The sequence below is a fragment of the Rattus norvegicus genome, chromosome 15 (genome assembly GCF_021556685.1).
Source record: "Rattus norvegicus strain SHRSP/BbbUtx chromosome 15, alternate assembly SHRSP_T2T, whole genome shotgun sequence".
Classification (NCBI taxonomy): Eukaryota; Metazoa; Chordata; class Mammalia; order Rodentia; family Muridae; genus Rattus; species Rattus norvegicus.
Window position 1 is genome coordinate 11464615 of NC_141548.1, and position 26317 is coordinate 11490931.

Here is a 26317-nt window from a genome sequence, read left to right on the forward strand (position 1 = left end):
ATGGGATGTGGAAAAATGTTGAGTATATGGTGGGTTGCAACAGGGATTATCCTATGCACGGTTAAATTGTTCTTCCAATGAGTTAATTCCAAAGAGTACCAGGACTGATCATCGAAAACAGTCATGAAATTTATAAAGTTCTCTCTTAGCTAGAAACTAGATAGTCCAATAATTCCAGCATGAATCACATCCACGGATAACACTTTTGAATTTGAGGACGGTAAAGAGATGAGTATAAGAAAATATCACAGCAGAAACTGACAGAATGAAAGCTTCAAAAGGGTGTCCTATTTCTCATAGGGCAATGACAGAAGTCCATGCTTAGTCATGCTGACATCAGTGGGTGGTGAGTGGTAATTGGTGATAGTCAGTTGGCTGCAGACCCCACAGGAGCCCACCCACCCTACCCCCATTCAGTGAAGTCCAGCTTTACAGTTATCTTAGTCTATTTGATGAGTTGAGTCGTCAGCCTTGTTTGTGGTCTGACTTCCTTGTCCCTATGATAAGTTTCTTAGGGAACATGAGGAGGAAGGATGTATTTTAAGTCAACGTTTGGGAGCCTTCAGTCCATCCTGCTGGGACAAGGCAGAGCATTCAGGAAGCACAAAGGGAGGGAAGCCCGGGTCCCTTTCCCTTCTGTTTCTTCTGAGTCTCGGTATCGGGGATGCTGTCCATGCATAGAGTGGGTCTCCCTCAGTTAGTCTTCTCAGTCTTGAAACACCCTCAGAGACACTTGTGGAGGTGTACTGAAGTGTGTCTCGATAATCTAGGCACGTCTTAATCGTCTTAATCCAATCACTTGGGCAAGAAGAATCATGATACTGGGTCACTTATAAAGTAAAGAAGTGGATTTTAACTCAGCCTTAGCATCATTCAGCTTCTAGTGAGGGCCTCTTCATGCTCAAGGCATAGATGGGTACACAAAGGTGGGAGCAGGTATTTGCAGCAGGAGCACATAGACGGGCATCTGTTCTGATTTATTACAGCCCACTTGAGACCCAGCCCAGTCTCTACATCAACACGGGGGCATACACAAGGAATTAGCGCCACGTGATATGGCCCCTCCCACAAAAATCTCGTCTCTTACTAGTTTCAGTTTTGATACTCTTATGCCGGAAGCTGTTTCTTGTGAGACAACGGTACCTAAACCTCAGAATCGTGTGTACAGGGACTAAAGAGATGATTTAGTGATTAAGTCCACTTGCTACTCTTTCAAAAGACCTGGGTTTGATTTCTAGCTCCAGTTTTGGATGGCTAACAACTGCCGGCGACCCCAGCTCTAGAAGGTGTATCCACCGTCCTCTTCTGTCCTGCATGGGCACCCATACACATGTGTACACACAAAGCATACACGAATAATTGAGAAGTAATTTAAACTCACTAGGTAAAATAACACGAACACATTGAGATCTGCAGTGCTGTTGTTTAAAAGTCTGAAGATTTTTGGCAACCATGCAATGCCATCATTCATTGAATGATTCATTGCTATCAATCATTGAATCACACACGGTCCCTCTCCTAAAAGTGCTGCCGTGTTTAATCCTCCCTTCCAGAACACCCGAAGCCACACAGCTTTCCCTTTTATTATAGTTTTGTCTTCTGCAAAATGTCACTTAATTTGAGGAGCACAGAATGCGACCTTTGAAAAGTTCTGTTACTTAGCAGTATGCATTTAAGATTTACCCAATTTACAGCTTGATCATGTATCTATTTTTCCCCTAATAATATTTCACTATGTGTGTCTAGCATTTCTTATCCTTTGCAGATATGGCTGCTTCGAATCTCAGTGATCAAGAAAGGAGGTGCTTCAGGCAGTTTAGCGTAGATTCTGCATGAAGCTATCTTTTTGAAGCAGACAAATTATTGGATCATGCAGTAAAACCACACTTCGTCTGGAAAAAACTAGGAAGCTGTTTTCCAGAGCGGCCGTGAGGCTCCTTCCCCTGACATTAGCAGATGCACATCTCTGCTGCTCTCTGTCCTCGTTAGCATTTTGGACTTCCAATTGTTTTATGATATTTCAAGAGTTCCATTCCAACATCCAACTACTATTTTAATCTGAAATTCCCCAATAGCCTATCAACCCAGCTTATTTCTTATCCTGCTTATTTCCTGTGAGTACCTTCCTTGATGAAGTGGCCTGTCTTAAAATAGGTTTCCGTGGCTGGAGACATGGCTCAGAGGTTAAGAGAACTTGTTGCTCTTGCAAAAGACTACAGTTCCCTTCTCAGAATCCAGGGCAAGTGGCTCACAATGGCTTGTAACGCTAACTGTGGAGAGCCTGGCGCCCTCTTCTGGCTCCAGACAGCATCACACACATGATTACAAACAAAAATCAATCTTCAGTTTTCTTTTCTTACTGCATTTATAGTATTTTTGGACATTTTAGAAGCTTTCCCCTTATCAGATGTGTGTTTTCCAGACATTTCTTCTTGATCTTGTCTTCCTATTCTTTTTAACCGTCCCTTCCGTAGAGAAGGATAAAGTCCAGCCGGGATGTTTTTTTCCTTCCCTCCCTTTTGTCATGATTTTGGTGTTTTATCTCAAACATGTTTGTATTGCTAAACCCGATAGTGCCTGGATTTTATTTCGTTTTCTTCTATATTCTTTACATATTAGCCTTAGGTGTATAATTCGTTCTTGGTTGGTATTTATGAAAGGTGTCAGGTCGGTGGCCCGTTTCCTGGTTGGGCAGGTTTTTGCCCATTGTGCCAACACCGCCCGTCTCCTGAGAGGTCTGCCTTGTCTCACTGAGTGGCTTTGTTGGAGGCACCAGCTGACTGCTATTTTGGAACACACTGCACAGTGTCCCTCTGAGTAGCGGTCTATTCTCCCCGCAATACGTCTTGGCTTGATTGCTGCAGCTGTGCGCCGAATTCTAAAGTCAGCCCGGTAGCCTCCTTAGTTTTATTGCTCTGCAGTACTATTTTGGCTCTCCTAAGCTCTTGTATTTCTGTGCCAACTTTATGCTCAGTTTATCAGTACTAATAACCTATTTTGTCTGGATTCTAATTGGGGTTTTACTGAATCTATAAATAAAATGAGGAGTAAATTGTATCTTAACAGAATTGAGTCTCTCACCCATGATTAGGGACTCTACTGAGTTAGGCTCCCTTTGACTTCTCTCATTAGAGCGTTGGAATTTTTATTTAACATTTAGATCTTAGGCATGCTTGATACATTTTTTTACTGAGTAACTTATTTTTCGGCAGTTTTATGAATGACACTTTCATACACAAACTCCAGTTATACCTTGCAGATATTTTGAAAACAATTACTGTAAAAAGATTTATTTTAATTCTGAGCTGTTGGTATGTGACGGCAGTGCCCCGGGAAGCCAGAAGAGGGCACCAGATACCCTTGGAGTTGAAGTTACAGAGAGTTGTGAGATACCGGATGAAGGCGCATGAATCAAACCTGGGCCCTCTGGAAGGTCTTCAGCCTTTCCTCATGGCTGCATCTCTCCCGAAAACAAGTACGGAATAGGGATTATTAGCCTTGTATTCTAAGAACTTGCTGCTCAATGAAACCTCTTTAGATTGTTTTGTTTTGTTGGGTTTCACTGAATGGGATCCACCATGTGAAAAGACAGACTCCTCCCCTTTTCCTGATTTGCATTCCTTTGCTTTTTATTTTGTTTCCATTTTACTAGGCAGGGCTTTTTTTTGCATTTTTTTTTATTAACTTGAGTATTTCTTATATACATTTCGAGTGTTATTCCCTTTCCCGGTTTCCGGGCAAACATCCCCCTCCCCCCTCCCCTTCCTTATGGGTGTCCCCCTCCCAGCCCTCCCCCCATTGCCGCCCTCCCCCCATAGTCTAGTTCACTGGGGGTTCAGTCTTAGCAGGACCCAGGGCTTCCCCTTCCACTGGTGCTCTTACTAGGATATTCATTGCTACCTATGGGGTCAGAGTCCAGGGTCAGTCCATGTATAGTCTTTAGGTAGTGGCTTAGTCCCTGGAAGCTCTGGTTGCTTGACATTGTTGTACTTTTGGGGTCACGGGCCCCTTCAAGCTCTTCCAGTTCTTTCTCTGATTCCTTCGACGGGGGACCTATTCTCAGTTCAGTGGTTTGCTGCTGGCATTCGCCTCTGTATTTGCTGTATTCTGGCTGTGTCTCTCAGGAGCGATCTACATCCGGCTCCTGTCGGTCTGCACTTCTTTGCTTCATCCATCTTGTCCAATTGGGTGGCTGTATATGTATGGGCCACCTGTGGGGCAGGCTCTGAATGGGTGTTCCTTCAGTCTCTGTTTTAATCTTTGCCTCTCCTTTCCCTGCCAAGGGTATTCTTTTTCCTCATTTAAAGAAGGAGTGAAGCATTCACATTTTGATCATCCGTCTTGAGTTTCGTTTGTTCTAGGGATTTGGGGTAATTCAAGCGTTTGGGCTAATAGCTACTTATCAATGAGTGCATACCATGTATGTCTTTCTGTGATTGGGTTAGCTCACTCAGGATGATATTTTCCAGATCCAACCATTTGCCTACGAATTTCATAAACTCGTTGTTTTTGATAGCTGAGTAATATTCCATTGTGTAGATGTACCACATTTTCTGTATCCATTCCTCTGTTGAAGGGCATCTGGGTTCTTTCCATTTTCTGGCTATTATAAATAAGGCTGCGATGAACATAGTGGAGCACGTGTCTCTTTTATATGTTGAGGCAATAGTGATAAAAACTGCATGGTATTGGTACAGAGACAGACAGATAGACCAATGGAATAGAATTGAAGACCCAGAAATGAACCCACACACCTATGGTCACTTGATTTTTGACAAAGGAGCCAAAACCATCCAATGGAAAAAAGATAGCATTTTCAGCAAATGGTGCTGGTTCAACTGGAGGGCAACATGTAGAAGAATGCAGATCGATCCATCCTTATCACCCTGTACAAAGCTTAAGTCCAAGTGGATCAAGGACCTCCACATCAAACCAGACACACTCAAACTAATAGAAGAAAAACTAGGGAAGCATCTGGAACACATGGGCACTGGAAAAAATTTCCTGAACAAAACACCAATGGCTTATGCTCTAAGATCAAGAATCGACAAATGGGATCTCATAAAACTGCAAAGCTTCTGTAAGGCAAAGGACACTGTGGTTAGGACAAAACGGCAACCAACAGATTGGGAAAAGATCTTTACCAATCCTACAACAGATAGAGGCCTTATATCCAAAATATACAAAGAACTCAAGAAGTTAGACCGCAGGGAAACAAATAACCCTATTAAAAAATGGGGTTCAGAGCTAAACAAAGAATTCACAGCTGAGGAATGCCGAATGGCTGAGAAACACCTAAAGAAATGTTCAACATCTTTAGTCATAAGGGAAATGCAAATCAAAACAACCCTGAGATTTCACCTCACACCAGTGAGAATGGCTAAGATCAAAAACTCAGGTGACAGCAGATGCTGGCGAGGATGTGGAGAAAGAGGAACACTCCTCCATTGTTGGTGGGATTGCAGACTGGTACAACCATTCTGGAAATCAGTCTGGAGGTTCCTCAGAAAATTGGACATTGAACTGCCTGAGGATCCAGCTATACCTCTCTTGGGCATATACCCAAAAGATGCCTCAACATAGGCAGGGCTTTCTGTGTGAGTCATTGTCCCTCTGACTTCCAGCTTGCTGGGGAAAAGCCTCTTTAGCGTCGCAATGCTCAGTCTGATGTCAGCTATGAGGGCTTACTAGAGGCTCCTTAGGGAATTGAATAGAGTTCCACCAGTCCTAGTCTGGGAGAGTTTTTACTACAAATGTAAATTAGACTGTGAAAGATGTTCTTGTACATCAGTTGATAAAACCATATTTAAAAAATATCGATAGAAACATTTTCTAGGATAATTAATTCTTTTTTCACCATATAACATTGGTCTTTATCTCCAATAATTTTTTTTAAAGTCTGTCCTGTCTGAAATTATGATAGCTGCTCCGGCTTTCTTATGTTTGTGTTAGCATTCATTGTGTGTTTGCATTGTATGTTAGCTTTGTGTGCTAGCATTGTGTATTAGTACTGTAGGTTAGCATTGTGTGTTAGTACTGTGTGTTAGCATTGTGTGGTAGTACTGTGTATTAGTACTTTATGTTAGTAGTACTGTGCGATAGTACTGTGTGGTAGTTTTGTGTGATAATACTTTATGTTAGCCTTGTGTAGTAGTACTGTGTGGTAGTACTGTGTGATAGTACTTTATTTTAGCCTTGTGCAGTAGTACTGTGTGGTAGTACTGTGTGGTAGTACTGTGTGGTAGTACTGTGTGATAGTACTTTATATTAGCTTTGTGCAGTAGTTCTGTGTAGTAGTACTGTGTGGTACTACTGTGTGATAGTACTTTATGTTAACCTTGTGTAGTAGTACTGTGTGGTAGTACTGTGATCTTTTCAATGTCAAGCCGAGTCTTTATATGTAAAGAGAGTTTTCATAGACAATGTAAACTCGTTTTTTCAATTCTGTGTCACAATGTCTTGCAATTTAATTGATGCACCAAGGCCATTCACAGTTAAAGAGACCTTTATTTCTTTAACTTTAACTGTTGGTTTAGAGATTACCATACCTTTCATTCAGCACACGATGACAATTTGCTAATCATAGCCTGTATCACAGCAGCCACACGCTATTATGACGAAGCTGTCACCACAGGTTGCAGCATCATGTGCTACTCACTTATCTGTGGTGTAGATGGAAACCAGCACCCTGTGTTGCCATAGTTACAGAAGTAGAACAGATAAACATGTATGGCGTATAATAAATGGCTTGTGGTATAGCTCAGCGGGGAAACCCTGACTGGAACAGGAAATTTGTTTGTGTTGTTGTTTGTATTGTTTTTGATTTTCAGTTCAATGGACTCTCTTCTCATTCTAGGTGAGACTGGCTTAGGGGGTTAGAATCTTTGATGGCCCAAGGGCCGCCACTGGAGACTGTCCTAGTTGGTGGCTTTTAGGTCCTTGTCTCAAGAAACTTAAGAAAAAAATTCAGATACCACAGAAGGTAAATTTTAGTGAGAGATCTGATATAGATTAGACAGAGAGAGGGAGAGGGAGGGGTAGGGGGAGGGAGAGAGAGAGAGAGGGAGAGACAAAGAGAGAGACAGACAGATAGAGAGAGAAAGAGAGAGATAGAGAGAGTCAGAGAGAGACAGAGGGAGAGACAAAGAGAGAGACAGACAGATAGAAAGACAAAGAGAGAGACAGAGAGAGAGACAGAGAGAGAGAAGGGAGGGAGAGAGAAGAAGGAAGGGAGGGAGGGAAGGAGAGAGAGACAGAGAGACACAGAGAGACAGAGAGACATACAGAGAGAGACAGAGAGACAGAGAGAGACAGAGTCAGAGAGAGACAGAGGGAGAGAGAGAGAGAGAGAGAGAGAGAGAGAGAGAGAGAGAGAGAGAGAGAGCGCCTATATAATAGAAGGGCTCCCAGGAAGTAGGTTGCCCTCAGCTCGACTGTGACAGCTTTTAGAGGACTTACAGCAAAGCTGGGGTGAGACATAGGAAGGGAGTGGACCAGTCAGTCCAGTTGGCCAATCAATCACAAGGTTTCCAGGTGTACTCTCAGTTTCTGTCCCTCACATACAGCTTCCAGACGGGGTAAGAGCTTATCTGGGACCCAGCACCACAATTCTTTTCTGGCGTTCTGACCTTCAACAAGAACATTCTCAAAACTGATAATTCTGGGCTTCTGGGCTTCTGTTTTTCCTGACCAGATTCTACCTCTTGCTCTCCTGGGTTCAATCCCCAGTATAGGGAGCAAAGGGGGAGATCAAGGACTGTGGTGTTGAGGTTTGCATTTCCTATGCTCACTATCAATGGTTATTTCAGAGTGGACCCCTTAGCAGCAAAACCCACTGGTGGCTCAGGTTTGCCCCATCTTCTGCTTGCCTCATAAGGTGAGTGACTGAGCAGATCCTCCAGTTTCTGCATGTTCTCTCCATTCATGGTTATGTGGTGAGAGATTTCCTACCTTGTCTCTCAGAGGGCGGGCCCATTATTTACTGCTGTATGGCTCACTTGCTAAACTTTTGAACTTTTTGCTTTTTGCTTTTGCTTCATTCCTTCTCCTTTTCTGCCTTGCTGGTCTGTACTGAGCATTTGTGCATGTGTGTGGTTAGCATGTGTGTTCTCTCTCTCTCTCTCTCTCTCTCTCTCTCTCTCTCTCTTTCTCTCTCTCTCTCTCTCTCTCCCTCCCTCCCTCCCTCCCTCCCTTTCTCCCCCCCCCGTGTGTGTGTGTGTGTGTGTGTGTGTGTGTGTGTGTGTGTGTGTTGATAATTTCATAGTCATCTTGCTTGGCATTTTGAATTTCTCAAATCTATAGATTAATGACTGGCATTTTGGGAAATTTCCACGTACTGTCCCTTGAAACATTGGTTTTTCTTGCACCCTCTCCCTGATTTTTCCGACTAAATGATGTTAATGCCTCTTAAATGTGTTCAAGGGTTTTGGGATGGCAATGTTAGTGGTTTTGCTGCTGCTCTTTGAAAATTCCTTTTTGTCTTTGTGTTTCAATTTGCGAAGTTTCCATTGACTCATCCCCTGCCTCAGCAATTACTTCTTTTGTTCAACCTACTGATGAGCCTCCAAAGACATTCTGTACTCTTTATATCTGGCCACTTATTTCTAGCATTTTCCTTTTGATCTTAGAATTTTTACCTTTCTGTCTGTGTCAGCCGTCTATTTTTTCATGTCTAACTTCCTCTGACCAGCTCTCCTAACACATTATTCGAATCTGACTTACCTTTCCCCGTCTGAAATGGGTTTTGCTAAAGACCTGTGCCATGTCTGACCCCAGTGTAATGCTTGCCTTTCTTTTTTAGACAGATTTTTCTTGCTTTATGCAGTGTGGTATTTTGTTGGAAGGCAGACATAGTATGTCATTTAACCAGCATTGTGGTGAGCTGAGATTAATGTGAGGCTTTATGCTGATCTAGTTTGAAGCTGAGCCCGAGTTCATGTTCGGTGCAGCTGTAGAGGCCAAAGGTTTCAAATTCTGTCACGGTTTTTGATCTTCTGTTGTCTTTGGGCTTCCCTAATAACTCCTCTTCTGAGTCCATCTGGAGCTCCGTTGACTTTAATTTATTCTCCCACGAGAGTTCTGCCGATACTTAAGAGGGTGTAGAAGAGGGGAGGTGCCTATAATTTCATTAAACTCCCTTGCTGTAACGAGATTGTAAACTTGGCCTTGTCACCGTCAGGTGCTGCCTCACCTCTGCCTCATTTATCCCCAGAGGACAGACACAGTCAGGGACCCGCTTTGCACTGGAAGAAAACGCCCAGGCTGCGTATTTCCTTAGAGGACAGGACTTTGTTCTACAGAATGCTTAAGGCACTTCGCAAAGGTTATTGTTTTTCCTTCATCTTTCCTCGAGTTTCCAGTTACTTATTATTATAGCTGGTTCTGGATTTTTTTTTTTTACTAATTTATGACTTTAAAAGATTCTTCCATCCTTGACAGGTTAACCTCTCTCTCCAGTGTGGTGAGTAGATGAGTGATGTCAGTTCTCTGACAAAACTAAGATAAGTCACTGATTTTTCTGTTGTTCTGATTTTTCTTATTGTAAGAATGAGGATAACCAGTGATCAGTTCTTTATGCTACAATATTGACTTGCTAAGCAGGATATGCCAATTAGGGCAATGGTAACACAAAGGTTATAGGGGTAGCCAAACACTTTTTAAAAATAAATTTGAGACATACTATACAGGGAGAAATATATGCCTGGTATAGTAAACTTTGTAAAAACCTCATGGATTGTGAATCCATAAGTCCTAGGGAGGAACCCATTACTGTTTACAAACTATCTTCTAAACATCTATGTTTATACCTGTAGACCAGCTCTGCACACAGCTTTGGCCAGAAACTTCTTTCTATAGTGGGCAAAAAAAGACTCATCAAGGGGCTACTGAGTGCCCATCCCTAAGAGTGACAGTCATATCACCCACTTCTCAAGGCTCAACGAGCATCATAGGCGAGAGAGAGAGCCAAAAGAACAGAGGTTGAGGAGGATCGCTATGAGGCTCTGTCTTCTGGACATGGGATAGCCACTGCAGTCATGAATTCAGTGCCGCTGTGGTCACCTGCACAAGATCAGCAGGCAAAGACTTCCGGACTCAGTGACTCACAAAGTGCGGGGTGGCAGGAAGTGAGTGCTGAAAGGTATTAGTGTTGTCTGTGGGGAGTGGAGAGTCGAGCTGGAATTTTTCAACATACATTGCTTATGTGTATGGGATTTGTTAAAGAATAAGCAAAAGATACTTTGAAGAAGAAAAGAACGTGGTGACAATTTCTGAGCACTTTAATGTGACAATTGTATGCAGAAGTCTGCTGTCCTCATTCTTTTAACCACACTGAGTGGGTTATATATGTTAGACTGCAATGTGTAGGAAGTTCTCATACATGTGGAGTAAGAAAGTATGTTTCCAAGACCTTTCTGGGATCATGTTTTGGTAACAATACCACTTGCTCTAACCCTAACTGGACTCCAAAACCTCCAGTCACCACCTGTGAGGTGATGGCCACTCTCGTGAGACGGAGCCCTGGTTTTTAGGACACTGTCATTTTTCCAATGCCTGTTCTGGTTGCCATTCAGGATTCCCGTGCTGCTTTCTACTTCTCTAGCAATTATACCCCACTTCATTGAATATCTGTTAAAAAAATCATTCTAACTTGGGCATCCATGTTTTATGATGCCTGTCGTCTGATGTGGAAGCTCGTCTACTCTCCACAACAGTGAGTGAGGGAGCTTCCTCTGTATGCTCGTGATACTCACACGCTGTTGTATTGATTTGTTTTTGTGGGATCACAAATGTACATCATATAGAATTTGTGGGCTCACATTGCCTGGCTTTATTCTCATTCCTTGTGGTTCTATTTGTAAGCGGAGAAACAGGAGAGTCCAAAACTGAGCGGCCACTCTGCTCCTGCTCTCGGTTCCAAGTGTGGAGACAAGAATCGCGAGCTGGAAAAGAAAAGTAAACACCAGGCCCATGCCGCTGTCCCCTAAGGAACGTGGTTCCAGCACATCTGGAAGGGCAGCTTTCCTCATGAACACGCAGCCTTCCTCCTCTTGTGCCTTTCCTTCTTGGTGCTATGTGCTTCCCATTTGAATTGAGCGCGGCTCGCCGGTAACGCACATAACGTAGCATGCCGTGCTCCTGGTGCTTCTGTGTGAGAGCCAAGTCCTGTGAACCTCGCTCTACCGGGAGAACGCCAGCAAGAAAGACAATTAGTTGCAGGTTTACATCACCAGGGTTTTCTTCTGTTCTGCTATGAAGCACAATCTTCTAAAAATTCTGAAGCCTTCACCCCTGCACCACATTCACATATGGGAGTTGCTTTACCAGACACAGGCACTCCAGGGCCGTCTTTAGGAGAGAAGTATTTCTTCAGTAGAGTCTGCCAGAAAAACTAAAACAAAAATACTTTCGGCCAATATGGTTTTCACATTGCTCCTGGCTAATTACTTACGCAAATACAGAAAAATATTTTAAATGCATTTGGATTTGCACAAACCGAACTATATGCATGTACTCTGCAATTAAAAGAAATCTGGCCACTTATTTAGAGAACTTAAAAAATACCAAAATATGCTCTTGATAATAGAAAAATTATTGAGTTTTATAAGAATGTGTATTGCAAGAGAAATGAATTTGTTTGCCTTCAGTCACATTTTCTTACAAGCCCGGGAGTAAGTGGCACAGTTTCAGTTACCTCTGTTATAGGCCCGGTTTGCTCCCTTCTGCATGGTTCTATTTAGACAGTGCTTTGGTCTAGACACTTTTTGAGAACTTTTCCATATCAATAAGAAGAACTAGCCCTCCTATTGGTCTCAAGTGTGGCCCAGGAGATACTTTGCAACTAGAAACACAATATACACTACAAATTCCAGAAAGCAAGCTAGCTTTGGCCAGGGGTCTCTCCCAATCATAAAACAAGTGGGCAGAAACATTCCCTGAGGGCCAGTGAGGAGACAGAAATGCCAAAGAACATTCCACAGGCACCACAGGGGCCAGCCAGCCAGGACAGCAAAGGTTCAGAAGTGGACAGGAGAAGCAGAAGATAATGTGTCTGTGTTTCCTAAGGATGTTTAAATGACCAAAGCTCACAAGGAAATCGAGAGGGGAATCACAAAACCCAGCCTAAGGGAAAAAGAATTGCTGTGTTCTTCTCAAACCCAAACTATAATAAGTAATCTCTCCTTATATTGGGAAAATAGAAACAGAAGCAACAAAGAGAGTGTTGTTGAGCCCAAACTCCTGAAACAGGAGGATGTAGTTTATAGCACCATCTTGGATTAAGGTGTTGATGTAGCTTTTGCTACTCCACCCTAACTCCGGGAATGGGGCCATGCTACCAGCCCCCACCCGTAGAATATTGGATCCGAAGAAGAAAAACACAGACACACAAGTTGGTCAATTTCAACTTGCCTTGTTGGCTCAATTACTGGGTAGTATTAATCTTCCATTGCTACTGTGCCCTTCCCAATACTCTTAGCTTAGTGCCCTCAACCTGTCCTCAACTTCAGTTGCTCAGTGACCTTTAGTCCCAGCATCCCAGCCTCCCTCCTGTGGAAGTGGCCTGTAGCTGCTCTGCCCTAGATCTCACAGGGCTTCTTGGCTTTTTTCCTCTCCAGAGTATGGTTAACTCTCCCTTCCTCCTCTAACTCCTCCATCAGAGTTCCTGTGATCAGTCCGATGTTTAGCTTTGAGCATCTGCCTCTGTGTTTGTCAGGATCTGACAGAGCCTCCCAGGAGACAGCTGTATCAGGCTCCTGTCAGCAAGCACTTCTTGGCATCAGCAATAGTGTCTGTGCTTGGTGTCTGCATGTGGGATGGATCCCCAGGTGGGGCAGTCTCTGGATGGCCTTTCCTTCAGTCTCTGCTCCACTCTTTGTCCCTGTATTTCCTTTAGACAGGAGCGATTCTGGGTTAAAATTTGGGAGGAGGGTGGGTGGCCTCATCCCTCAACCGGGGGGAGGGGAGCACGCCTAACCTCTGGAAATGGTCTCCACAGGTTCTTCCTCTCCTTTGTGAATTATTTCAGCTGATGTCATCCCTGTGAGGTCCTGGGAGGATCTTGCTTTCCTGGCATCTGGGACTTTTTGGTTGCTACCTCCAGTTCCCCATCCACCATTGCTACAACCTCCGTTCAACTTCCTGACCCTCTGTACATCTCCCCCCAATACCTGATTCTGCCCCTCTTTTCCCCCTCCCCATCTTCTCTTCCTCCCAAGTCCCTTCCACCCTCTACTTCCTTTGATTGTTTTGTTTCCCCTTCTAAGTAGGACTGAAGCATCCAGTCTTCAGTCTCCCTCCCTCTTGAGTCATGTGGTCCATGAGTTGTATTGTGGGTTATGGGAAGGAACTGACGTGGCCTGATTTGGCATCAATGGGATGGGAGGCCCTTGGTCCTGTGAAAGCTTGGTGCCCCAGTGTAGAGGAATGGTAGGGTGGTGAGGCAGAAGTGGGTGGGTGGGAGCACCCTCATAGAAGCAGGGTAAGTGGGGATGGGATAGGGAGTTTGAAGAGGGGAAATCTGGAAAGAGTATAACATTTGAAATGTAAGCAAATAAAATATCCAATTTAAAAAGCAAAACAAAAACAAAATAAAAAGCACAACAACAAAACCAACTCTTCCTTCCTCTCTCCTGAGTCTGCCCACTTGTTTGCAGGGTCCCAGAAGTCCCACCTATTCCTTCTGCCCAGCCACTGGCCCATGGCATCTTTATGTAGATCAAGAACCAATCAGGGGAACAGGACCTTAGCATCAGCACCACTCCTACACCAAGGTCCTGTTCCTATCTTCCCAGAAATTTTAATGATTTGGTCTCTGGGTTTCTATGCTATGTAAGCAGCAAAAGCCTTTTGAGAAAATGGGCAGGCACAAAGAGAGACCCTTTCAGCAAAGTGTAAGGAACTCAAATCCAATAGCCGTGACGCAGAGAATATCATGCCTGTAACTAAGACGTGAGGGTTCAACAGCCCAGGGGTCCACCCTTCCTGTGGGAACCACAGAGAAAACAGCACCACTCCACGAAACACAAAAAGCCCAAGCCAAAGACCCCATTCACCCTTCCTTCTGTGTATCTATAGCCTACATCAACAAGTTACCCATGCAGAAGATAATGTCAGGGATGGAAGGTGTTTGGTTACTGTGGGAAATGAAGGGCAGAAAGAGAGGTGTGGTCTGACCCTGGGCAAAAGCATTCTTATTCGAGATTGGACTTTGGGGACACTTTTGTTACCCACATGAGCAGGTGGCCAAAATGGGATAAGGTGTGGCCTCTTTTGGGGTGGAAATGGCTATCGATGATACCATAGTAACTCCCTTCTGAACTGCTTGGCTTGGCCTTAAGAGATGCTGTAGTCTTTGAGAAGGAAACTGTAGGGCGTTGGGTTGTGAAAAGTACCCTGATCCCTGGTCAAGAAAGGTCGAATCCCCAGGTACCCTAAAAGGGATGGCAGGAGCATTCCCAGTCTCCCAGAAGATCAGGCCCTTCATAGATACAGCCCTTCACAACCCCCTGTAGAGAGATTTGAGAGATCAGTCACACAGGGAAACACCCAAGCCTCTCCTCCACAGGTGAGGACACGACTACAGGCTACATAGGCTCAAGACAGATCAGACATAGAAGCAGGACCACACCCCCAAATATGTAGATGAGGTCTTCCCAAGCTCTCAGGCCAAACCAATAGGAAGCATCTGCTGTCAGACACTGACCCATCCAAAAACTGTATTTAATAATTGTGTTCAGAAGGATTAAAGGTGAGCAGGAATTATTCTGTCATCTGAGATCTTCTATAATAAGAGCGGTAACACTGTTGCTTGGGGAAGAGATCTGCTCTCCAGAAGCTCCCCTGAACCTCGTGCTGGCTAGTCAGTTTCTTGCTGGCTCAGCCTGGCTGAGCAACAGAAGCGGCACCAGTGGAAAGAAAGACCATTAGCAGAGGTGGCAAAATCTCTTCTCCTCCCTGCCTGAGTTCTCTCCCCATCCCTCTCACCCAAGCACCTAGCTGGGCCAGAGAGCTCTGTGGGGAGCCCCCTAGCATGCAGCCCCACATCAAACCATTCTTCCTAACTCATGGCATATAAAAATACAGGGAGATGATGTTATAGCTGTTGTCTGCTGAGGAGGAGGTAATTCTGGATCCATTCAAGAGGGGTCTGATGGCCATGTAGCAAGGGGAGAGCCTTAACTTGACCAGCTGTGATGGATTGGGGGATTGTTATTCTGTATTCCTGAAGAAACTTGGGAAATAATTACCAGAGGGCTGGAAGCAGGTGAGTTATGTCCAGAGTAAATGTGGAGAGATTTTCTGTGAAGGTTGTGGGAGACAGAAGAGCAGAGATGGAAAAGACATAATGGGTCACTGAGAGAAAATGACCATAGAGGTGATTCAGGGTGATAGGGACTGCTGCATCAGAAGGAGCCAGCAGAGGTGGCAGGGAGTTATGGAGCATCCAGGGAAGGGAACCAGAAAATGTAGAGGACTAATGTAAAGGATTGTGTCTGGCTTGGGGTGAAAAGAGGAAAGTGCCGTTTTAGGCAGAGTTTCCCCACAGTGTCTAAAAGGTCTTTTGTAGATTATATATTTACAAATGGAGAACAAATGGAAGTGTTGTAGGGTGTGGCCCATTGGGACAGCTTGCCTGAAACGGTTTTTGCATATAGGGTGAATTTCAGTAAGTAAAACATTTAAAAAGAGGGTAAAGCACATAGCTGTGAGGGTAATGAGAGAAGAGTGACCATGGGGAGGAACCAGAGAGGGAGAGAAATGAAAGCAGACATTTGTTTGGTCCCTGTGTCACTAGGCCCCATTTCAAAGCAGTTAGGACTTGGCGTATAAGTAGTATCATTTGCAGTGAACGTTAAAAATCCCATCCTTCGTAGCCATTGGGTTTAGTCCCTTTTAAGTTTGGAATTCTGCAGTAGTCAGGGGGTGTAGCTGGTCTTGAAGGGTGTTAAGCTGATATGAACTGGTGAGACAGACAGTGATCAATTAAGTGATTCATTGATTGGTTAATTAATTACTAATTAATTAAATTAATTAATTTTGGTCAAGCTGCCTTAGTTCTGAGTCTTGAAAACATTGCCCAGAGTGGCAGGAAGAGGGATGGGCCATGCCCTCCTTGGTCCCTTTTCAAGATCACTAAAAGTGCTCTTAGAGGTTTGAGGGCATCAATCTGTCAGTAACTGCGTAGAGGATGACAGAGCCGTGACAAGGGGAGCAGTGGTTAGAATGCTTCAAAAGAGGGTCCATCCAAATGCCCATGATAACACTTAACAGTTGGCAAAGATCCAGAGCATAATCCATGAGGTAATTACCATGCAACTCTGTGTAACGTGAAGAGACAAAGTTATGTGAGGAGGACCTTTACATCAGGTTAACGTGAGTTAAATTGGTCACAACTGGCAGGACCACAAACAAGAAAAATGTTAATCAGGTACAAGCATCAGGAACAAGGACCTGGATGCTCTGTAAAGGAAGTCAGCTAGAGGCTGACAAAAGTGTCCAATATTCCTTGCTTCCACGGATGATATGTATTTGCTTCAAATATTACCAATACCAGTTATAATTTAATGAACAAAAACACAACATCTCAAGTAAAACATTAATTTTGGTTATAAACAAAGTAATGGGGTGAAGCTTTAAAAACTGGGACTATTACCTTAAATGATCATATATAATATTTGAAAGCACGACTTAATACATATTTTGTTAATATTGAATTATCATACCTATACACAGTAAATGTATTTTATAGTATCAGTCTATATAAAGAAACGATGTAATTCTAAGTTTTAATCTCCCCAAAGAAATAATTCTTAATTTTTAATGTAAAAGTACTCCCAGAGACATTGACTGTATTGCTGTCTTCTCAACAGGCCCTTCTCTGGAACATTCTAGAAGATCTTATTCATTGACCGCCATATTAAGAGTAAATGATTCATTTTCACAGAGTTTTCTAAAATTAGCCCGATTAGAAGAACCTTTTAAAAATTCTCTATAACATTTTCATCCCATACACTCAACCAACAGATGAAAGATAAAAGCAGTCAATTATACCAAACCTATAATAGATAATCTACATGGAAAATAGACTGAACTAACAAGGAAGGCTCAAACTAACTTTTAGCCTTCTTGTTTTTGAACATATCTCTAGGTAGGTCCCCACATTCTGACAGCAGTAAGCAAGTTTCTTCGCTTACTTTTTTTAAAAAAAGACTAGTTGCTTAGAGGCATGATTTATAAAGCAAAATAACCAAATTAAACATGTTTTAACAACTATTGGCTTGTAGAATTTCTTAGAAAGCCTAGCCTAACTCCTGGAACAGTGAGGTCTCCTTTTCACTCAGGCACTTTACCTCACTGCCAAAGACCATCTTACCGTGTAGGCTTCGGGATAAGAGCCTAAGTCTTGGCTCTCTGGGTAAAAACCAGATTATATTCTCCAAGCACTACAGGTGAGCCCAGGTTGGAGTAAAAAAAAATCTCCTTCGTCTAAATCAGAGCTTCCTAAAGAATCAGAGAACTTGGGATATCCCTACTAAATGGTATTGGTTGCTGATTCTACAGACACAAAACCAGCCATCATAGACACCTCTTGGTTATTCTGAAAGACTTCCCAAAGCTGTGGCAGAATCTGGCATCCTCCTTTAATCAGGGAATAGGGTAACTAGGGAGTGGACCCTGACTTTAGCTTGTGGTAAAAGACAGAATCAAACGCCAGGGTAAAGAGCATGGTCAATCACACTAGTATGCAGGTCTCATACCAGTCAGGCAAAAGCTACAACGTTCCCTGTTTGCTGTATTCTTAGAAGTCAGTTCAGGAGACAGGGAGGGCAGTCATTGCTATTTGACTCTCTGCTGTGTGAGACCTTTAAGATGTGATGCAGACTGGGAGATGCTCTGTTGAGAACACACCCTGTGCTGTGTGAGACCCAAGCAGTAATTCGTCTTTGCGTAACGAGGAGTTTCTTTCTGGTTTGTTCTACATGATTGGGGCCATGCAGCCAGAGACAGAATAAGCAGACCTTGGACAGGTATTTTTCCACGTACTCCTGTCCGGTGACAAGGCTAGCACAGAACTCACTGTGGTGGGATGGCGCTCCATCCAAGAGAACTAAATGATGACTAACTAGGGAGTTGCTTGAGCCCGAGGGTTTCCTGCCATGCAAGACTATTATAAATTTAATCCATTTTACTCAAGCATCCAATTTTTCATAACCAATTTTCATATACCAGATTTTAAATATTATTCTATAATCAAGTAAAGTAAGTTTGGTTTAAACTTGTTTTGATTACTTTTGACAACATATGTAGAAAGTTATGTAAGAGACTGAACTCTGTGCTGAGCTTGCCTCTGTAAATAAATTATATCAGTACTTAGCAAAAGCCAGGGTAAAGGGCATCACTAATTGAACCAGCTTGTATATCTTAATTATCTTTAACACCTTACAAATTGGTGCTTTTTATAGGATTAGGGTTTTTCTTTTTAAATATATCCATGTTAAATTTGAGCCTTAAAAAGGACAATTATGAATTAAAGATCCTTTAGTATAAACTAAACACTAAACCATAAACACAGTAGGAGTAGGAGAGTAGGAACTTCATTGTGATAGTGTAGTTTTATAGAATTCTACTCTGTTATATGACTCAGTTTCTCCAAATGGTTAGAGCTTAACAAAAATAGCAAAACTATCAAAGGTATGTTTTATGACCCGGTTTTAGAACAATCCATCTGGGAAGCCTGGTGCTGCCTCCTTAGTCTCAAAGGAGGAATACAGTGGGTAGTAGATGAATAACACACGAACAATCTCCCTAACCAGGATGGCAGTGAAGTCACCAGGCTTGCTTCCATCTAGATGAGTGTACCAGCCAAGATCATGGCAAGCCACACAGTGTTCCAAGGTAAGCCCAGCAGGCAAATACCATTTTCCAAAGCAAGAGCTGGGTCCAAGTTGCTTATGTGTATGCTATAACAAGTTAAGATTACCTACGCAATTTTTTTTATCTCCCTTTTGTTACAGACTTTAAGCTTACTTTAAATTTTATAGAACCATGAAAAGTCATACTCAATAAACTTACAAATCCTAAAATTTATAAAGTTAAATGGTCAACAATAGCAAACCTTTAAAGACAGTAAAGAAGCCCAGGAAAAGGAGGATTCAGTGAGACACCTTGCCCTTTGTAACCTCTGTGGGAACCTGGTTACTTCCTTCTGGCTCTCAAGCTCGGAGTCTTTTCCTGGAATGTTCTATTTTGTTCTCTGGCTCTCTGTCATAGAATTAGGCTGCCAGCCTGATTGATTTGGAGGGAATGTTTAAACAAACATGCATGGGTCTGGAGCAGACAGCCCAAATTCCAACTCCAGAGCTCGGTTCTCCAGTAGAGTAGAGCAGCATTGAGGGGACTCAGGCCGGCTTGAGCCTGGCAAGTGTGGCAGGCCAAGCCCTTCTCTGTTCCCTCTGCCTTACAAAAACCCATTAGATTACAACCTCGAAGCTGGCCCCCCAAGTCTGTTCCCTTATCTAGCCACTTCCTCCTCCTGGACTACCAATGTCCAGCTATCAAAATCCAGAAGTGCAGCAATTAGCAGCCCCTTTGGCTCGCATAATTAACAAGATCAATTAAAATTAAATACCTCATTCTAACATGGGGTTTCCCCTTTTACCTTTATAAACTGCCATTTTCCTACGGGAAATGGACTCTATCCAGAGGAGCCTTCTGTTCCTCCAGGACAAATAAGCCTCCTCCTCTCCCTTGTTCCCTGCCCCTCCCCTTGCCCTCTATCTCCTGTCTTTGTCTCTTATTCCCTGCCCTCTGTCCCTCTGGGGCAAATAAATTTCCCATGTGTTAATAACTTTGACTGAGAACTTTGTCTTAGAAGTCCTGAGCTGCCTTTTTCTTTCAAGCATGAAATAAATTTTCAGTATTATCCATACCTCAAAGACATCTAGTCTCTGTAAGACCAGATCCGCCAATCTACACATCAGTAGCCAGTGTGTGTGTGTTTGTGTGTGTGTGTGTGTGTGTGTGTGTGTGTGTGTGTGTCTGCAGACCAAAGCAGACAACCAAGCTGTTCCTTCCAGACGTGAAGAAACAGCAACATGACTAGGCCAACAGCAAGAAGCAAATGAGTCGCATTCTACCTCAGTTAGGAATAATGCAAATTTGGAGCCCCAGCAGAAGCGGCTGGCAGAGTGGCTGCTGGCTGCTGATATGGGTGTAAACCAGGACCTTGAGAACATTTCAAGTGACCCGTGAGTTTATGAGAAGGGGCTCAGGCCACACTAATTTTCTGCCTGTGGAGTCACCTAAATTAGGGTAAATATTAAAAATGGAAAGTTCTAAATTTAGACCAGTAGGGACCATTTGTCCTATGTATATTGAGGCCAGATTTGGACTGAGAGGTGAACAACTGAACTTCATATGAGGTCTCCCAAGTGGAGTCGTTCAGATTAGCCTGCAGCCAGGCTGAGGGTGTATACTTTAGAATGGAGAATTTAGAACTCAGGGTAGAGGCGAAGATTAAAAACAGGGGTGAAATCCACTCAGAGGACCCCTGTGAGTCCCAAAAGGAACAAATGGGACTGGAAAGTAAACAGGCACCCTCAGCCTCTACTACTCCAGGGCTAAGAAACTGCGGGGCCAGTGGAAGGTTCTTTGGGCATTTACTTGACCAAATGGTAGGCCCGTGGAGAATTCCCAGAATTAGAATTGCAGCAAAAGTTTCTCGCAGAGTGGAAATTCTCTGGTGCCTTCCACTGAGCAGGTCTTAAGACAGACAGAAGGAAGCTCGGCATGGTCCCAGACATACAAGGGCCTCTGAGTTAGGTTCATTTTTGCCTTGCCCATGAGTTTTGCTACATTGCGTGAACGTTCTGGTCACGTGCAGTGTGGCCTCCAGCCTAGGCCAGACTGTGTTGGGGAGAGACAGTAGGTGAAAGGTAAGGGATGGAGACAAGGAGTGAAAAGAAAAGGCTGCCTGACCTCTTGGGTTGTCTTGGGCTTGGGGATGGGGAAAGTATGAGAGCCAGGGAGGTTTAGCCATGGGTGGGCTTGAGCCATTACTAGGCTCAGATCCCCCTCCAGGGTCTCTGGCACCATATATTAAAGAGCAGCCCTAGAGAGATGGAAAAAGAAAACAAAGAGAGGCTTGCTCTGACCTGAGGCAGGACACAAGACATGGAGGAGACATTTATCACCCACGTGTGCACTTGAGTTCCCTTCTGGAACTGCTTGCCCTGGGCACAAGGGAAGCTAGGAAATGTAGACTTTTGGTAGGAAATTATTAGAAAGAGCGGCCACCAGAAAGTTCTTTTCCTTTTAGTATTCCTTCAGAAACTAGTGACCAGGCGGTAGAGCGTGCAAATAGGACCAGGGCATGTACCAAAGGAGATGCAAACCTTCTGGATGGTTTTGTGCAGCGTTTTTACTGTTCTGTCAAACTCGAAATCCACATGCATGTCTCCACTGCAAACTGCAAACTGTGTGTTCGGGTCATTGTGCACGTGCCTTAAATACCCCTCAATTGTCCTTAAAACTTGCATTGCAGGGTACAAACATGAGCAGCAAAGTTTGTGCTAATTATTCAGAATGCTAACACTCTTTTTAGAGAAAGATTAAATAGCAAATAAAATGAACCATGATGTTTGCAGGAGACAGCACAGAAAGGTTTTAAAAGTTTTTTTCACCTAGGTGATTTTGTAAATACTTCTTTCTCTTATTTTTCTTGTTGTTTATTCTTTCTTTTCATCTTTTCCTGTTTGTTTTTATAATTTTTTTAAGTGAGGGTGTCATTGTAGCTCAGGGTGGCCTGGAGCTTGCTATGTAGGCCAGGCTAGCTCCAAGCTTGCATCATAGCCCAGACTGGCTTCAAACTCATGACAATTACCCAGGCTCAGCTTCCAAGTGCTGGGCTTGCCGGTTGAACACCATGTCTGGCTTTCTTCCTGGTTTCGTGACGATTACCTGGCTGGCTCTGGAGCCAGAGGCCAGCTGTCTGCCCAAACAAAATCAGCTGGATTCTGGATGTGATGGGTCAGGAGGTCTGCTCACCCACAGCGGCCAGGGAAACCCACTCATTCAGTTCCACTACATTCTCTTTCATGCCATGGTGGGTGGTGTGAAAATGGATACTGTGTAAGTCTTGTTCTCCAGAGTAACAGGGAATCTCTGCTCCCATCACAGTGTGTGGTCCTTTTGTCAATAATGGTGCTTGTCAGGTCACTGTTCTTGAGCATCCTCCACACCTCTGGGAAAAGATAGGGAACAGCGTAGTAGTTTGGATATGGTGCCACTATTAGGAGGTGTGACCTTGTTGGAGGAAGTGTGACACTGTCAGGCTAGGCAAGGAGATCCTCCTCCTACCCATGTGGGAGTCAGTCTTCTCCTAGCCGCCTTCAGATGAAGATGTAGAACTCTCAGGTCCTCCTGCACCGTGCCTGCCTCGATGATATTGGACTGAACCTCTGAAGTTGTAAGCCAGCCCCAATTAAATGTTGTCCTTGGTCATGGTGTCTGTTCACAGCAGTAAAACCCTAACCCAGAAAGACAGTGCTAGGGAATCCGCTTTGAGGCCTGCGTACCTCTGACTGAACTGGAGGTGACAGAACTATCTCGATGCTCACCAGCAAGCTTACCATTCTTGTCTCTCCCTGTTGGCAGGGTGGGCACAGTATTTGTCACCTTGAGCTACACAGTGGAATTGTCTGGAAGCTATATAAAAAGCAACACCCAGGCACTATCCCAAAGGCTCCCCATACAGAGCTTCTGTGGGACCAAGACCCAAGTCTTATTCGTTTTTAATTTTCAAAAATGTATCACAGTAACATACTTACAAATAACAAACAGCCGTGTATTCTTACACACTTTCTCTCTTCCTGGTATGATTGTTCTGAGCCCAGTGTGGTGCAAGCATAATCCTCATTCGTCTATGAAAGTTTTCCAAATGCATAGAGTTCTTGAATATAACCATAGAAAATTTGTTAGAACTGAGAAAAAAATAAGAATTTTGTGTATAGGCTTTATTTAAATATTGTCCTTATCTCAATAATGTCCACTGGGAGTCACTTTTGAAAAATCAGTTCTTAAATTTCTCAAACCCTGACCAAAAACAAAACTATTTTTCAGAGATGAAAATTTTATTTGTAACGTGTTTTCAAACCATTAGTCAACATGTTATCATTGTACATCTCAATGAGGTTCGTCGTGACTGTTCACAACGCATAGGTAGCAAGCTGATCAGACCAGTCAATAGACTCCCATTTTCCTTCGAGGATCTTTATCTGAGTAACTTGCTGTTGAGTCTTCAGGGAACACACGGTAGACTATGGTCTATGGCTACCCTGCCACACTTGTGGGATACTGGTGTTGGCAGAAAAATAGAGATGCAGTGCACTTTCAGCTGAGGTAGAACAGTTTAAGAAAGGCTCTGACAGTATTGGCAGATGCTTCTGGGTCATTCTTGGCACCTCTGAAGGAGTTATTTGCAGGGTAAAGCATTTAAGAGGTCAAGAGGGCATAGACATGGAACTGAAAGTCAAGCATTGTGCTTGAGACTTGAATGCCACAAGGCCCTACCTTGCCCTTGCCCACCTAGAAAGCTTTGAAGGAGGTGTCCTTTAAGTCTGGTATTTCTCAGCACCCTGGCATAGCTCCTGAGGTGGAATTCAGCATGTTTCCACAGCAAAGCTGCTCCTGAACCTCCCATCCCCTCCAATCAGGAACACAGACTGCTGAAAGGCCACTGCCCTGGCAGGGAGCTCTGTGTGCGGGCAGAACAAGCAAGAAAAGCGGGCATGGCTATGCCAGCACACCCCTCCACCATCAGGATCCACCTGCAGCTTCTCTGGTGACAGTCTCTGGCATTTGTAAGGAGCAGGTGCTCAGGGGCTGCACAAGAGAATAAAGAGCTTTGTCCAAGAAGTTTATGGAGACCGGGAGAGGAGGCAGACCTGAGGGAGCCAAACAGTCTCGTATAATGGATGCAAGAGTGGGATCCATTAATAAGGATTAAGAGATCACGCAGGTGATTTCTTACCCTAGTCCTATGTGGTAGTCAAATGGAGAGTCAAAAGTTCAAGTGGCAAGGAGTGGGCAGAGTTCTATTTAACGTGTTGATGTTTTTGCTGGTCATAGTTGAACTGTAATCTATTGGAAACAGCTGCAAGATGGTGTCCAGAACTGGAGCTTGGTGGGTGTGGGCTTGTTATCTCGCTCCGTAGATGAACAGGAAGATGGGACCACCTCTTGATAGGGGCCTCGGGGCTTAGGTTTCTGCTTCTCCTGATGATCTTTCTGTGTAGTTTGTGAAGTTCTTATGTCTGAGCTCAGGGCTACTGAGCTGTAGCCCGGTGACTGCCAACCCCATCATCTTAAATTCACATCTGATACAACTCCTCTCTGATTCAACACTCATTAATTCAGCTTATAGGGTAAGCCCTATTTAATGCAGAGCAGGAGGATTCAAAGTTCAGAACCCCAGAAGATGTGGTTCATAATGGGGTTTGTCATTGCAGACTAATTACAATGTTATTAAGAGGCCATTGATAATGTTGCTACCTAGGGGTAGCAACCAAATGAATAAATGTTATTGACAGTGAGAGAGTGGTCCCAGCTATTGCCTGTCTGGTGCATAGTCAGACAACGCTCAGGTGCATATGAGGCAGTATACACCCTAACCCTAATATCTTCCAGGTGTTTTCTGTAAACTGGGGGTATTTCTAAGACCACAGTCATAAAAGGGGAACAGTGACTCAGGGAAGTTTGGTCTAAGAAGAAATTTCTGCAAATTAACTTAGTAAGGAATCTTGGAAAGACAGGGCTGAGCATCCCACCAGTATAGATTTAAAAAAAATAACATTAAGATGTCTTCTTGTGGATTTGTCTTTATGTCCTGAGACTAGCTAGTTACAAGTTTTCTTTGTTTATCTAAAGAGAGAAACAATCATTCTAGATTCCCTAGAGCAGTGTGGTCTATCCCACAAGTTTTGCTGCCAGATTTAAACTCCCTACTCTTGCCCAGTAAACTATGGTGGAGGCCCTGTGAGGAAAAGCAAAAACGGATAATGACTAAATGTCCTGTGAATAGTTGGTTAGTAATTTACATAAGCAAGCCAAGTAAATAGCATTGTTGCTGCTCTAGAAATGTTGGGTATTTCTGGACATAAAAGTTTTAGCAGGATATAACCAAGTAAGCATGCAGGATGCACTTACACCAGCTGCCGGTGATCCTCCATCACTAGTCATTCATTTACACAGTGGAGCATCACCAACCAACTGCTAAGGTTCCAAGCATCTTTATAAACAGTGCCCAGTTATACCACTTATTTAAATTTAGTGTCCAGGATGCTACATTAACATCTAACATTTCAGTCTTGTTAAGCACACTTCTTGCATTCCCAAATAAGATTTCAGTAGCCATGTTTGTCTGAGCTGGTTTGCTTTGTGAAACTATTGTTGCAAAAAGAAATTGAGAAATAAAAGCTCAAAAAAAAAAAGAAGTGAAAGTTCTGTAGCTGATCTTTGGGTCTGGCGTCTGATGGTATACATAAAGCCATGAAGAGGATTTGTCCCTTAGTTCTGCCTTACTCCTACATCAGCCCATGCTGACACCATTTCTAAGCAGTCTGTTACCATTGCTTTCACCGATAAATCTCACCAAATAACATCTTCTGGTTTCTCAGAGACACTAAAGGACGACTTCACTGTACAGGGTGTCTCTCTAGGTTATAAATGGGCTTCCTTTTTTCTTCAGGGAGCTGAATCATACTGGGTTATTCTCAATCAAGAATCAAGAATGTGGAACCCAGGTTGCATGATGAATTTTTCTGTCTCCAAGAGAGTAGGCCTGCCTATGTGTTTCAGACTGCTCTGTGTCTGGAATTCTGTGTTGCAGGTTGGAGGGTTTATTTTTTTTTTTGGTCTTTTTCTTTTTTTAAAATAAGGGTATAAAAATAGAGAAGAAAACAGACGATGAAAGCCACAGCTCCCCAGGGTCAAGGCAGGACTGTACACTCCAGAGAGGGAAAGAAGTTCAAGTATAAATATAGAACACATCAGGGAAGTATTTTTTTTGCCTTCACTTCAACTTTATGTAATTAAGTTATAATTCTTCTGAACAGACATGCGTGATGTAATTTGTTATGTAAAAGATGTGACTAATAAATGATGTGTGCGAAAGAGTCACAGAAGGGAGGGTAGTTCGTGGTTTATGCTGTTCGGCTCAGGTGTGAATGAAATGTGAGGCTTTCTTTAGAGTAAGGGCTGCTACCTTTTGCACATTACGCCCACGGTGCATCCATTTAGAATGAATGAAAGCTGCTGTTCT

At 43.4% G+C, this 26317-nt stretch overlaps 1 long non-coding RNA gene across 4 annotated transcripts in view; it reads right to left on the reverse strand.

The window, feature by feature from the left end:
- Positions 1-26317, reverse strand: part of LOC108352884 (uncharacterized) — an 82046-nt gene that overhangs the window by 42910 nt on the left and 12819 nt on the right. Inside the window, exon 3 of one of the 4 annotated variants that reach the window (XR_015638654.1) lies at positions 10803-10940. The exons of the other annotated variants lie outside the window; for them this stretch is intronic. This is a non-coding gene — a long non-coding RNA (uncharacterized LOC108352884). Of the gene's footprint in view, positions 1-10802; positions 10941-26317 lie in introns of those variants that run through there. 4 annotated transcript variants of the gene reach the window in all.